Source organism: Miscanthus floridulus, chromosome 14, assembly GCF_019320115.1.
Source record: "Miscanthus floridulus cultivar M001 chromosome 14, ASM1932011v1, whole genome shotgun sequence".
NCBI classification, from domain to species: domain Eukaryota; kingdom Viridiplantae; phylum Streptophyta; class Magnoliopsida; order Poales; family Poaceae; genus Miscanthus; species Miscanthus floridulus.
The window spans coordinates 30,096,321-30,107,768 of record NC_089593.1 but is presented as its reverse complement, the minus strand read 5'-3'; the positions used below and the strand labels follow the sequence as shown (position 1 = coordinate 30,107,768).

At 42.5% G+C, this 11,448-nt stretch overlaps 1 non-coding gene across 1 annotated transcript; it reads left to right on the top strand.

The window, feature by feature from the left end:
• Positions 1-5,978: 5,978 nt before the first annotated feature.
• Positions 5,979-6,085, top strand: LOC136506228 (small nucleolar RNA R71). Its single transcript, XR_010771450.1, has one exon. It is a non-coding gene; the product is annotated as a small nucleolar RNA R71 (small nucleolar RNA).
• Positions 6,086-11,448: the final 5,363 nt, after the last annotated feature.

The window sequence follows — 11,448 nt, the reverse complement described above, 5'->3', positions numbered from 1 at the left end:
ATATAAGCTTTTACATATTAAACGTACAATTGAAACATGTGAAACATGCCTTGTTATTTTATGTTTCCATATGTGTATGCTTATGATCATGTGTGAATAAGTGTAAATGGTTGATGTTGGTCACTAAAGCACCTTAGCTACACTTAGGATGACTAATGGAACAATGTTCATGTAGACCACTTTATCTAATTAAGCTCCTAAGTGATGATATGCTTGTTGACATGGGAAGTATTATAGGTAACCAATGTATGAAATGCTTGTGTGACTTTAGAAATGACTTAAACATGTTTAGAATGTCACTATGAACAACTTTGGTATTCATGACTAGGGCTAGTTTGGTCTCTAAGTCATAGTTCTAGTGTAAGTCATCATTTGAAAGTGGTATGTTTGACCTAGGTTGAACTATGCCATAGAGCCTTTGCATGGATGTGTACACTAAAGGAAAGTTGTAATATTTGATTAGAGCAACAACTTTTATTTTTGGGTCATAGGCTAGTTCAGCTCCTAACATGCTTGAATTTAGCTCACAAGAATCAACATTTCACTATTTTTAGCACTTAGGAAATTTTGCTAAGTCATTTGAACTGACAGTGTCGACGTAACCAACTTTGTGATCTAACTCCATAACCGTTGAGAATTAGACTTTGATTTCTAAATCAAGTTTCTAGCTCATATGTAGATCTCCAACTCTTATTCAGGACTTGGTCACTAACTCACCACCGTTTAGGATTTTGAAGGGATGGAAAACATGCTGTCAGATTCACCATCGGGTGCTGATGAACACCGCGGTGGCCGACCGTGGGTAGAGATAGGCCGCCGCGTGGCCACCATTGGCTGATGTTGGGCCCTCACCGCAGCTCGCTGGCGCATGTTATCTGCGAAGCCTCGCGCCTCATTTCACACTCACGCGCTCACTCTCTCCCTCTCCACTGCCCTCTCTCGCTCCTGCCGCGGAGAGCTGAGCGCCTTTGAGCACCCACACCACTCAGCCATCGCCTACCACCTGCTCCACCATGCCATTGCCGCCTCCATCTCATAGCTAGCTTTGCCATGTTCCCCTCTACCACCTCGATGCGTTTGCTATGCCAGACGAGCTACAGTGAGGGCGAAATCGCCGTTTATGTCCCCTGCCAAAGAGCTTAGCTTCCATGGCCGCCTCCATGGCAAGCTCACCACTACTTGGCTCGTGTGTGTAGTGCTTTTGATTCCACACGTTAGAGCTTGGTTAGGGTGTAGACTAGCTAGTGGCATGACCTCACCATGAATGGATGCCTCGTCGGCATAGAACATGACGCACAACGCCGTCGCGCTCTCACCGCCGCACCGCCGCGCATGTGGACACCCTCACCGGTGCTTCCACCCGAACCCTAGATAGGCTAGATAGGTTTGAGTCATCACCATGGTTCACATGCGCTCCTCGCTTGGCCTTGCCGTGGATGGAGCCAGCTGGCGCACCTCTGCGCAGCACCACCGTGCCACCATGGCCGGTGACGAGCATGCTCCGTTGCATCTGCGCTGCCACCATCTATGTATTCGATGCGGCTTAGTGAGTAGGTCATGTTGGTGCGGTTGGTTTCACCGGAGATCTCACCATTGGTGAGATAGCGTCGGTCAAACCGCCATGCTTTGCTTTGGCTCACTGATGGGTGGACCCTGCTGACCCGTGGGTCCCCTCTGTCAGCGACTGCTATTTAGGGTTTCTGTTATTTCTTTTACAGATTTTTGTACTAACTTTGAAAAATCATAAGTTGAGTTGTAGAAGTTCATTTTTGGTGAACCAAATTTTTTTGTGTTCCTTATGAAGTGTAGTATTTTATAAAAATATGAGATGTACAGTTTCTAGTATTTTTATTGGTGAGTAAAATATGGCTAGATAAGTGCTTTTTGAATGTTTACAATTTTGTAAAATGTGTAACTTGAGCTAGGAATGTGATAAAATTTTGATTCTAATTTTGCTGGTCTTGTATTGACATGCTCTAGCTAGGAAAAAATATAAGCTTGCAATAAACTTGATTTAAATATGATCTTTCTATTTATCTATTAATAAATGGTGTTTTCTGAGGAAAATTATAGGGATAAAAATTAGTAACATTTTGCCCTGCACATTTTTGTACAGTATTATGGTACTATTATGAAGCTAAGAAAAATATAGAATCTATTTTTGGACATTTTTCTATAGGGTTAACCATTTTCACTAAAATAGACCTTGCTAGCTTGTCATTTTTGTATAGGATATTATACATGTCCAAATGGTATGAAATTTTTACAGTAGTCTATTGTGAGCACTAGGAAGCTACTGTAATTTTATGAGAATTCATTGTGCATATTCAGTATATGTTTATTATTTCCCCTAATTTTCTAATTAAATTAATAAAGGCATTTAAATAATTAAATTGTGATTGACCATGATGTTTTATATGGTGCTTGTGATGCATATGAACTGTTGATGTTAATAGTAAGGCTTAGAAGCAATTAGTGGTATGCAACGGAGCATACCACTAATTGCTTCTAAGCCTTACTTGTTAATTATTGCTTTATAATTTAAATGAATGGCTGCATGTATAGTTTCAGTTGTGTGGATAATTTCATGTTGATAATTGTCTTTTCTGTAAAACTTGTTAATAACAAAGTTGTAGATAACTTACTTATCTACATTGTGTTAAATTTTCATAGTCATCGGCCTTAGGGTTCAAGATTTTTTTATGTAAGAAATTTGCTGTCTGAAATGTTTACTTTCTAGACAGATTTTATTAACTGAATTATTTGACCTAGATAATTGTTGAATCACATCAAGAGTATTAAAAGAAATGATGACCTAGATAGCGACCCTAGTGACAACTCAAATGATGACTACTAGGCTATTCCATAGATGCCTCCATGATGACATGATGCTGAGGCCGGTAGCTCTAGTTCAGCTCCACCTGCACCGTAGATAGACCCCGCTCTACTTGCCATACTTGAGCAGATGAGGTAGGATCAGGCTCGCCAGACATAGGAGTCCATTGCTACTTTTGCACAGTTCTAGACTCGGTAGGATGAGTTCTAGTGATAGCAGTAGGCGATCCAGCAGTAGCAGCAGGCTATACAGCAGCAGCAGCAGGCCATGTATCAGTAGCAGCTCCTCATGAAGCAGTAGCTACTTGGGTTCATGCAGTATGTTGTGATAGCTATTGGGGCTCCACCGCCACAGCCTTCACCTCAGATAGGCTAGCCTGTCATCACTTCTATGACTCCAGCATTACAGCCTAGTGCGCTTCAGAGTCTGGGATAGCTGCCAGCATAGTTTGCTTCACCTATAGAGCAGGTGTCCTAGTGGTTTGCTTTGTCCATGCTAGCCCTGCAGTTCACACCTTTTCAGACGGGCTTCACACCGGCGCAGACGTCCTCGCTACTTGTGCCAAAGACTACAGTGTCTAGGAGCCTTGTTGCTTCCTTCAATGAGTTGACAGGGCAGCCTACTCCGCCATACTTACATGTCCCAAGTCCTTCCATAGTTGCACCTATTACCGAGACTACAGAGACGCTCCCTTCCTCAGAGGCATCATCAGAGCCGACTGCTACAGTCATAATTACACAGTCTACAGCAGCTCCAATCCCTGATCTGACCGAGACCGCTTCAGCATCGGTTCCAGCTACAGAGGGTCAGACAGCTTAGAGCTCAGGATTAGATGATGATGGCATGTAGTTCCAACTCGCTCCTCGTACCTCAGTGCCCAGCTCGTCCACTGTAGCTCTACCGATCGACCCTTAGGTTTTGGTGTTTGACGCCAAAGGGGGAGAGGAATCGAGTATGTTAGACTTAGGGGGAGTGACTTATCTAGGGGGAGCTTAGATTATTTATTAGCTTATCTATTACATTTGGAGTTTTTATGTGTGATACACTATTATGCATTCGTCGTGTGTTTACTTTTTATGCATCAAACTATATTTATGTGATAGTGATATCTACATGATCATGATATATGACATGTGTGCTCTCTATTTTGAATTATTTATATGTCATATCACTTGTGTTGTGCTCATTTGCTTTGCTTCCGCGGTTTACTCCGATGCAAATGAGCTCTATTACTTGTACTCATGTCTATTTCATATCCTTTGAGTACATCATGTTGGCTTGGGTCATATAAGCTTGCCTAACTCTTTTGTTCTTATTGTCAAAAGCTTATATGATCCAAGTATGTTAAAAACCTCATCTCTTTCACATACTCGAGGTAGTATTGTCATCAATCACTAAAAAGGGGGAGATTGAAAGCATCTAGTCCCCTAGTTGGGTTTCGGTGATTAATGACAATACGTGATTACTATGACTAACATGTATTTTGTAGAGGCAATTAAGTTAGGTCATGGTAATGGAGATCGATTGGGCAATCCATGGTTGGCATGCCCCTATGATGGAAATCGTTTCAGTTTTCAAAGGATGGACAACAAGGTTAAGGATGGACTAGTTCTAAGTGTCGATTGGATTGAAGTGACACTTAGAGTAGTTTAGGACTTTGTTTTTTCCTTTGGCCATACTATTAAGGGGGTATGGACGGGTAGCTTGACCTAGAAGAGTCTAGTGAGTTAGGTGTGGTGCACACTTGCTAAATCTAGCACTAGGTAGCTCCAAAATAGCCCTTAGATCCAATGGAGCAAACATCATTCACGTATGATCGAGAGTTGGAAGTGAATGGAGGGTCGAATACTGACCGGACGCTGGTTCTGGAGTGACCGAACTGTTGGCTCAGAGTTCGGTCAGTTCATTTGACCAAGGTGATTTTGTCTGGTGCAACCGGACGCTGAGAGGTGAAGTGACCAGACGCTGAGGGCCAGCAGTCTGGTCGACTCTAGTAAGGTTCTAGAGATGGTAAATCTCGATCAGGACGCGTCCAGTCACAACTTAAACACTGGAGTTCAGGGAGAATAGACCGAAGCGTCCGGTCAACATGACTGGAGCTTCCGGTCACCCCGCAGAGGCACATAATGGTTCAGTTTTGCAGCCGGTGTTATAAATACTTCCTCCACTCATGTGTGGGGGCTCTTTTGCTTATTCCAATAGCTGAGAAACACCTTTGAGAGTGCCAAGAAGAGCAAGGTCCTAGTGAGGTGATTGAGATTTGAGAATCCCAAAGAGAGCCCTCATTAGTGAAAGCAAGAGTAGCAAAGTGTGCATCCACCGTTCCCATTAAGGCTTGTCGTGGTCAAGTGAGAGTTTTTGCTTGTTACTCTTGGTGATCGCCATCACCTAGACTGGCTCGGTGGTGATTGGGAGCTTGGTGATCATCTGGAGAGCTTGTGGATGACCCAACTTAAGTTGTGAGCGGTTGTGGGTGATTCACCGTGACAAAGTGTCAAAGAATCAACCCATAGAGAGCACTTGATCCTTGCATGGATCAAGGGGGAGCTACACCCTTGCGCGGGTGCTCCAACGAGGACTAGTGGGGAGTGGCGACTCTCTGATACCTTAGCAAAACATCGTCGTGTTCCTCCTTCTCTCTTTACTTTGAGCATTTACTCTAAGCAATTCAATTCTTGTCTTTACAGTCATAGAATTGCCATGCTAGAGTAGGATTGGAACTTAGGTTGCAAGATTTTTTGTGTGGTAGAACATTAGAAACACTTTCTAGGCACAAGGGGTTAATTGGGCTAACCGTAGGGCTTAATTATTGCAAAGAAATTTAGAATTAGCCCAATTCAACCCCCCCTCTTGGGCATCTTGATCCTTTTAGTTACAACAAATAAATTCTATCCTACCATAGCTATGATGGCGGCAGATATCCTTGATATGTCGTGATCTCCAAGTTGGTAGTTGCACCTAGTCCTCGTAGGCTTCCTCCTTGATTATCCTCTATTGATGGGCCTAGATATATGGTCGGTGAGGTTACCCTAGGACCATATTATGACAGAAAGAAACGCAGCCTCCAGCAGCGGTATCGATGTGCCCCTTTGACATGGGCATCAGCCCCTCATAGAAGTTCTAGAGCATGAGCCAATTCTCTATCTTGTGGTGTGGGCAGGCTTGGATGTAATCCTACAGCCTCTCCGATGCCTCAAGGATAGATTCCATGGAATTTTGCTAGAAAGTTGAAATTTTCCCCCTCAAGGCATTGGTTTTGCCCATGGGGAAGAATTTCATGAGGAACGCCGTGGAACATTTGTCCCATGTGTTGATGACTTCCTTTTCCTTATAAAACCATTGTTTCTTCTTCCCCGTGAGGGAGAAGGGAAATAGATGGAGCCTGATGCTTGTTGGTGCGATGTCTTTTATGACGATGGTGTCGCACAACTCAAGGAAGTACTGAAGGTGCACACTTGCATCTGCACTAGGCAAACCATAGAACTAGTTTGCCTGCACCATTGTTATCAGGCCTATCCGAAGCTCAAAGTTTCCAGTACCTGTGTTGATAGTGGGCCCAACGGGCTCATTGGCAACAGCGGTGGTGGCATAGTCACGGAGTGACTTGGACATAACGGTAGTAGCAGGTGGTGCAGGGTTGACTAGTTCGCTTGTCGGAGGAGTAGCGGAGGAAGAAGTGGTATGAGACCTATTCTTCCTCAAGAGTCCTCTGGATTATCGGTGTAGTTTTTTGGCAGAACAAAACCGGTCATACACTATCCTATTTTCATCCATAATCAGGAGAAAAAAGTAGAGTTAGCCTGCATAAACTATGGCTACCATTCATGCATGCGATCATGATCTTGTCCTACTAGATTCTTTTAACCTATGCCTTCCCAAGCAATGATGCTAGAAATGCTTATTGGCATTTCTTAGCGCAATCACCAAGTTTGGAGATGGAATCCATTCCTGGCAATAGCACTAGAAATGCCTATTGGTATTTGTTAGCACCATCACTACGATTTGGATAAATCTTAGCAACACCACCAAGGAACACCAACACGATAGGTCTTAATGATTACAGAAACAATATTCACAAGCATATGGATCTATCGTTGTAGCATTTCACCTGAAAGTATTCAAGGTATCATTATTTATATTTTCCCAAAGGAAGGCATGGTGCAAAGATTCTAGCATATACATGAACAAGATTACATACATGCATAGTGAACCATAGTTTATAACAGGGATAAAAACAGGTATTTTCAGGATATTGCACACACACTTGGGCCAACCTCAAGGATAAAAGAGAAACAAAGAATAAAAGAATGTTCCTAAGTGGAGTAGGCTTATTCTAATATAGCCATGCCAAGAACAGTTGATGATCATACAAATACATGGTTAGAGGTAGACCTAAGTGTAAGATGGACGGAGAGATCTCTGAAGCACTAGTCTACCAGCAAGCGCAAGAGACTTTAAAACTCTTACACAATACCCAAACATGGGGGATTACAAGGGAGGGATAGGGCTATCACCATCTGTAGCCTACCCCTTAACCGTGGAGTACCGTCATATCATAAGGTTCCCGTGCACCTGAGCACCACACCCGTGTATAAGGAAACTACCCATATCCTCCTAGGACTCGACCCTATGGATTGACAAGCAAGGACATGGGAAAACCCAAAGGAACGATGAACCGCCACCTCAACTTAGCTCTACTTCTAATCGTACAAGTTATATGAATGATTAAGCATAATGTTTTACTTGTTAAGTTCATAACATAGAAACTATATGCTAGTTCATATGTAAAGATTATAACATGAAAACTATACTCTAGTTCAATAGCACTACTACATGGATAAAATGAGAGCAAGACTTTGGAAGAACTCTTCATATTATTCATACCAAAGATCCTTTCTTCCAAGGAACCAAGCTCTCCTTGATAGCTCTTGCTAGCTCCAAAATACTACTAAAAATATAAGAGAGTACAAGTAGAGAAGTGGAGGTGTAGAGGCTCAAATGGTGTGTGTGTGTGTGTGTGTTGAAGGATAGTTCACCCATTTACTTATACTAGAGTGAGGTCGGTTTGGCACCAATAAAAATAGGAAACTAGCCTAAACCGCCATGCAACCACCAAAGCGAGGTGGGGCTAAGGTGTGCTAGGGGAGGTGCAGCCATACCCTGGGCCAGCCCACTCGGTGCTCGGCCTTGCTCTGGTGGGTCCTAGGCTAGGCCTAGGTGGATCCCACGTCGGTGCTTGGCCCTAGGTTTGGCATGTAGGTGGGCTTTCTCCTTTTATTCCATTGCACATTTCTACTTTACACTTTTCGAATTGTGCCTTTTGTCTTGTTTTCCACTTATATTCAAATATATGTCCTACAAAACATGATTCTTCCAATACAAGTGGAACTATGTCAATAATAAAAGCATATGTGTTATAAGTTTGTTTATTTCTCCCATTTTAGATATTAATTGGTGGTTGGATTTGGTTGTTAAGGACCACCAACACCCTCATACTCAGGCGATATTGTTAGTTGGAGTAGGGTCAGTAAAATCAATCTGAATTGCATACCTCATGGCATCCCCTTCTGGAGAGATCAAGACTGACTCTAGCCCTTGTGCCATTTTTTGCATTTTGCTTCATCGTAGAACATCAACCAGTGCTCTAGGTTTTGAGCCACCTCCTCATGTTTGGAGTTTGTCCATTATGCGACAAAATCAATGAGGGCATGTCTTCATCGCTGTCCTAGGCACGAATTCTATGTTGTACTAGTCCTACCTTGACCGACCATTGAGTGATTCTACCAATGGCACCTCAATTGTGAGCAATGGTACTGAGTGGGTATGAAGAAACCACTTTGATCTTGTGACTTAAGAAACAATGCTTAAGCTTGTGAGAAGACATCAATACAACATATAACAGTTTTTGGATATTTGGGTACCTGGTTCTGGCATCATGTAGAATTTCACTGACGAAATACACCGAGTGTTGCTTGGTAGACTTCTCAGTTTTTGGATATTTGGGTACCTGGTTCTGGCATCATGCGTGCCCGCGTGGCGGCCGTACATCGGCGCCAGCCCCGTTCGTTAGGCTAGGGAGGGGAGAAAGATGTTGCATCGCTGCTGGTCGCCCACCCTCACCCTCACTCGCTCTCTCTTCCTCTTGCGCGTGCCCACTGATTGGGGAAAGTGCAATGCCGCCATGCCACCACGCACTAGGCCATGCCTCATCAACGCATCCTAGAACCCTAACCCTAACCCTAGATCTTCGTCGACCACCCAGGAAACTAAACTAGGCTGTAGCTACCGATGCCATGGCCGGAGATGGTCGGAGCACCACTGCACCATGCCGCCATCCGCCATTACCGCTGCTACCCTAGCTAGAGACCGTAATTGGCTCAACCATCTGGCCTATCCGATGCATAATGTCAAGGGGAGCACATCGGTATCGACCGCACCGCCGAAGACCTCGCCGTCGACGAGTTCTTCGCTGGTCAAATCGCAACCCTGTGCTGTGCGGCTGATGCATGGGACCGGTTGAGCATGGGGCCCAGGCGTTAGTGGCAGCGGGTACACTGAGTTGTGTGCGCGTAGCGTTTAAACAATTTTTATTTTCTCTAAATGATTTCTAGATATAGATGCAAACTTGAAAAATTCATAACTAATTCTAGGAGTATCCAAATTGAGTGAACCAAATTTTGTTGGATTCATCTTGATGAGTACTATCTGTTAAAAATATGAAACTTGCTATGTGCAATAGTTTTATATGTTGTTTAAATTATTTTGTTTATTCATATTAATCTTGAAAATTGCATAACTTAAGTTTGGGAGATGCTAAAAATGTTACTTCCAATTTTGCTAGTCTTATTTTGACATGATGGAATTTGGAAAAATGTTAAACCTCGAGTTAGCATGCTTGTAAGAGGATTTCTTATTTTGCTTTAATAAAATGCTAGTTCTTGTGAAATTAATTGTGGTAAATATATGTAACCTATGGACATAAATTAATTTTCACAGTATACTTGTATTATGAGGAATGTAAGAAAAATATGAAATCTGCTTTTTTATACTTTTCACTATGCTAAACCTATTTAAGTTGCTATGAAGCATGTAACTTGTCATTTTTGTAGAGGCTGCTATACATTTCCAAATGGCATGAAATTTTAACATTGGCCTCTTGAGAGCATGTATGAGATACTGTAATTTTTCTAGTATTTTTTGTGCAATAGAAGTAGAAGTTCCAATTTTCATCCAAATTAAATAAATTAATAAAGGCTTATATACAATTGATTTAGGTCCAACCATTATACCTTTCAACATGTTGGTGATGTATATCATCTGTTAGTACAGTTGGTTGGGACCAATTTTGATTGAGTATATGTAGTTATATATTTATTGCTCTATAATTCAATTGCATCTAGTTCTTGAATTGTTTGCTTTGTATTAGCATGATGCTTATTAAATTTGATGATTAGGCTAATTAAGATAAGTTGTTATCTACAGGTGATAGACCTCTTAATGAGGATGAGCAACTCTATCTTAGGTTGCTAGAACATGGTGAGTGTATGTTGCTTTACTATATGCACCTACTTAGTAAACTGAAACTTATCTACTAGAAAAGGGATCTGCACCTACTCAATAAAATAAAGTATTGCTATTCTCTTAATAGATTGTTCAGGTGCATCGCTAAATACTTAATCCTGTCATTCATATCATCACCTATGCATTATTTGTATCTTATTGCGTGCTCATGCATATAGGATTGTCAGGAGGGAATAACGCTTTTGGAGTTCAAGGCAGTAGAAGAGGAGGACCAGCAGGAGGCCCAACAACCAATAGCTCCAGAAGGCAAAGAACAGGTTCTGAAAGATTTACCTAAGTGCTCGGACCATAAGCCCTCGTCTTACTTGAAAGGCAAGCCCCAGAGCATTCTAAGCCTCCTATGTCTTACAAATATCAACTTTAGTCCTTTTATGTCTGATGCATTAGGTTATAGGGGTTGATTGAAAACACTTGATGCATATAATTTCCTTGTCCAGAAATATCCCTTGAACCCTATGTAGGTCCAGGATCGAATAAATGCTTAGCAATGCTTAGTTGGTAGAAGTTGGGTGAGTTTCTGTCACCTACGAGATATAGATGGATACCAAGTCATGGTTGGCTATATTTGCTATCATGTAAAAGAACCATGGGAGTATGTAAATGGAGGCCGGACAAAGTCTATGTAGTAGGGGAAACTCAGGTGATTCTATTTGTGTCAATTAAGGACCGCGTCATTGTTGGTCCTCGGTCATTTTGAATGCATGCCTCTCACTTAGCTGGACAGATAACTTGTTACGACCATGAAGCCGAGTAGCTCAACTTAGGCCAGGAGTCGTTCTGTAAAAGTGCGCACTCTGGATGGTAGTAAGGATGTGCGGGAAGCTAGACATGAGCCCAAGGGCAGGCTGGGCCTGACCGTCCTAGTAGCTAGGTTGTCCCTAGTTGTGTGGCGCTGATCAAACCGCGACATGTGTACCTAAGTTGTACCAAAGGTGACCTAAGACTACCTTAGCGTAGGTATGTCTGGGTTTGTGTTAGGAATACTGCCCAGCTGGTTGCAATCGATTCGAATCACCGTCTCTCCTGGATAG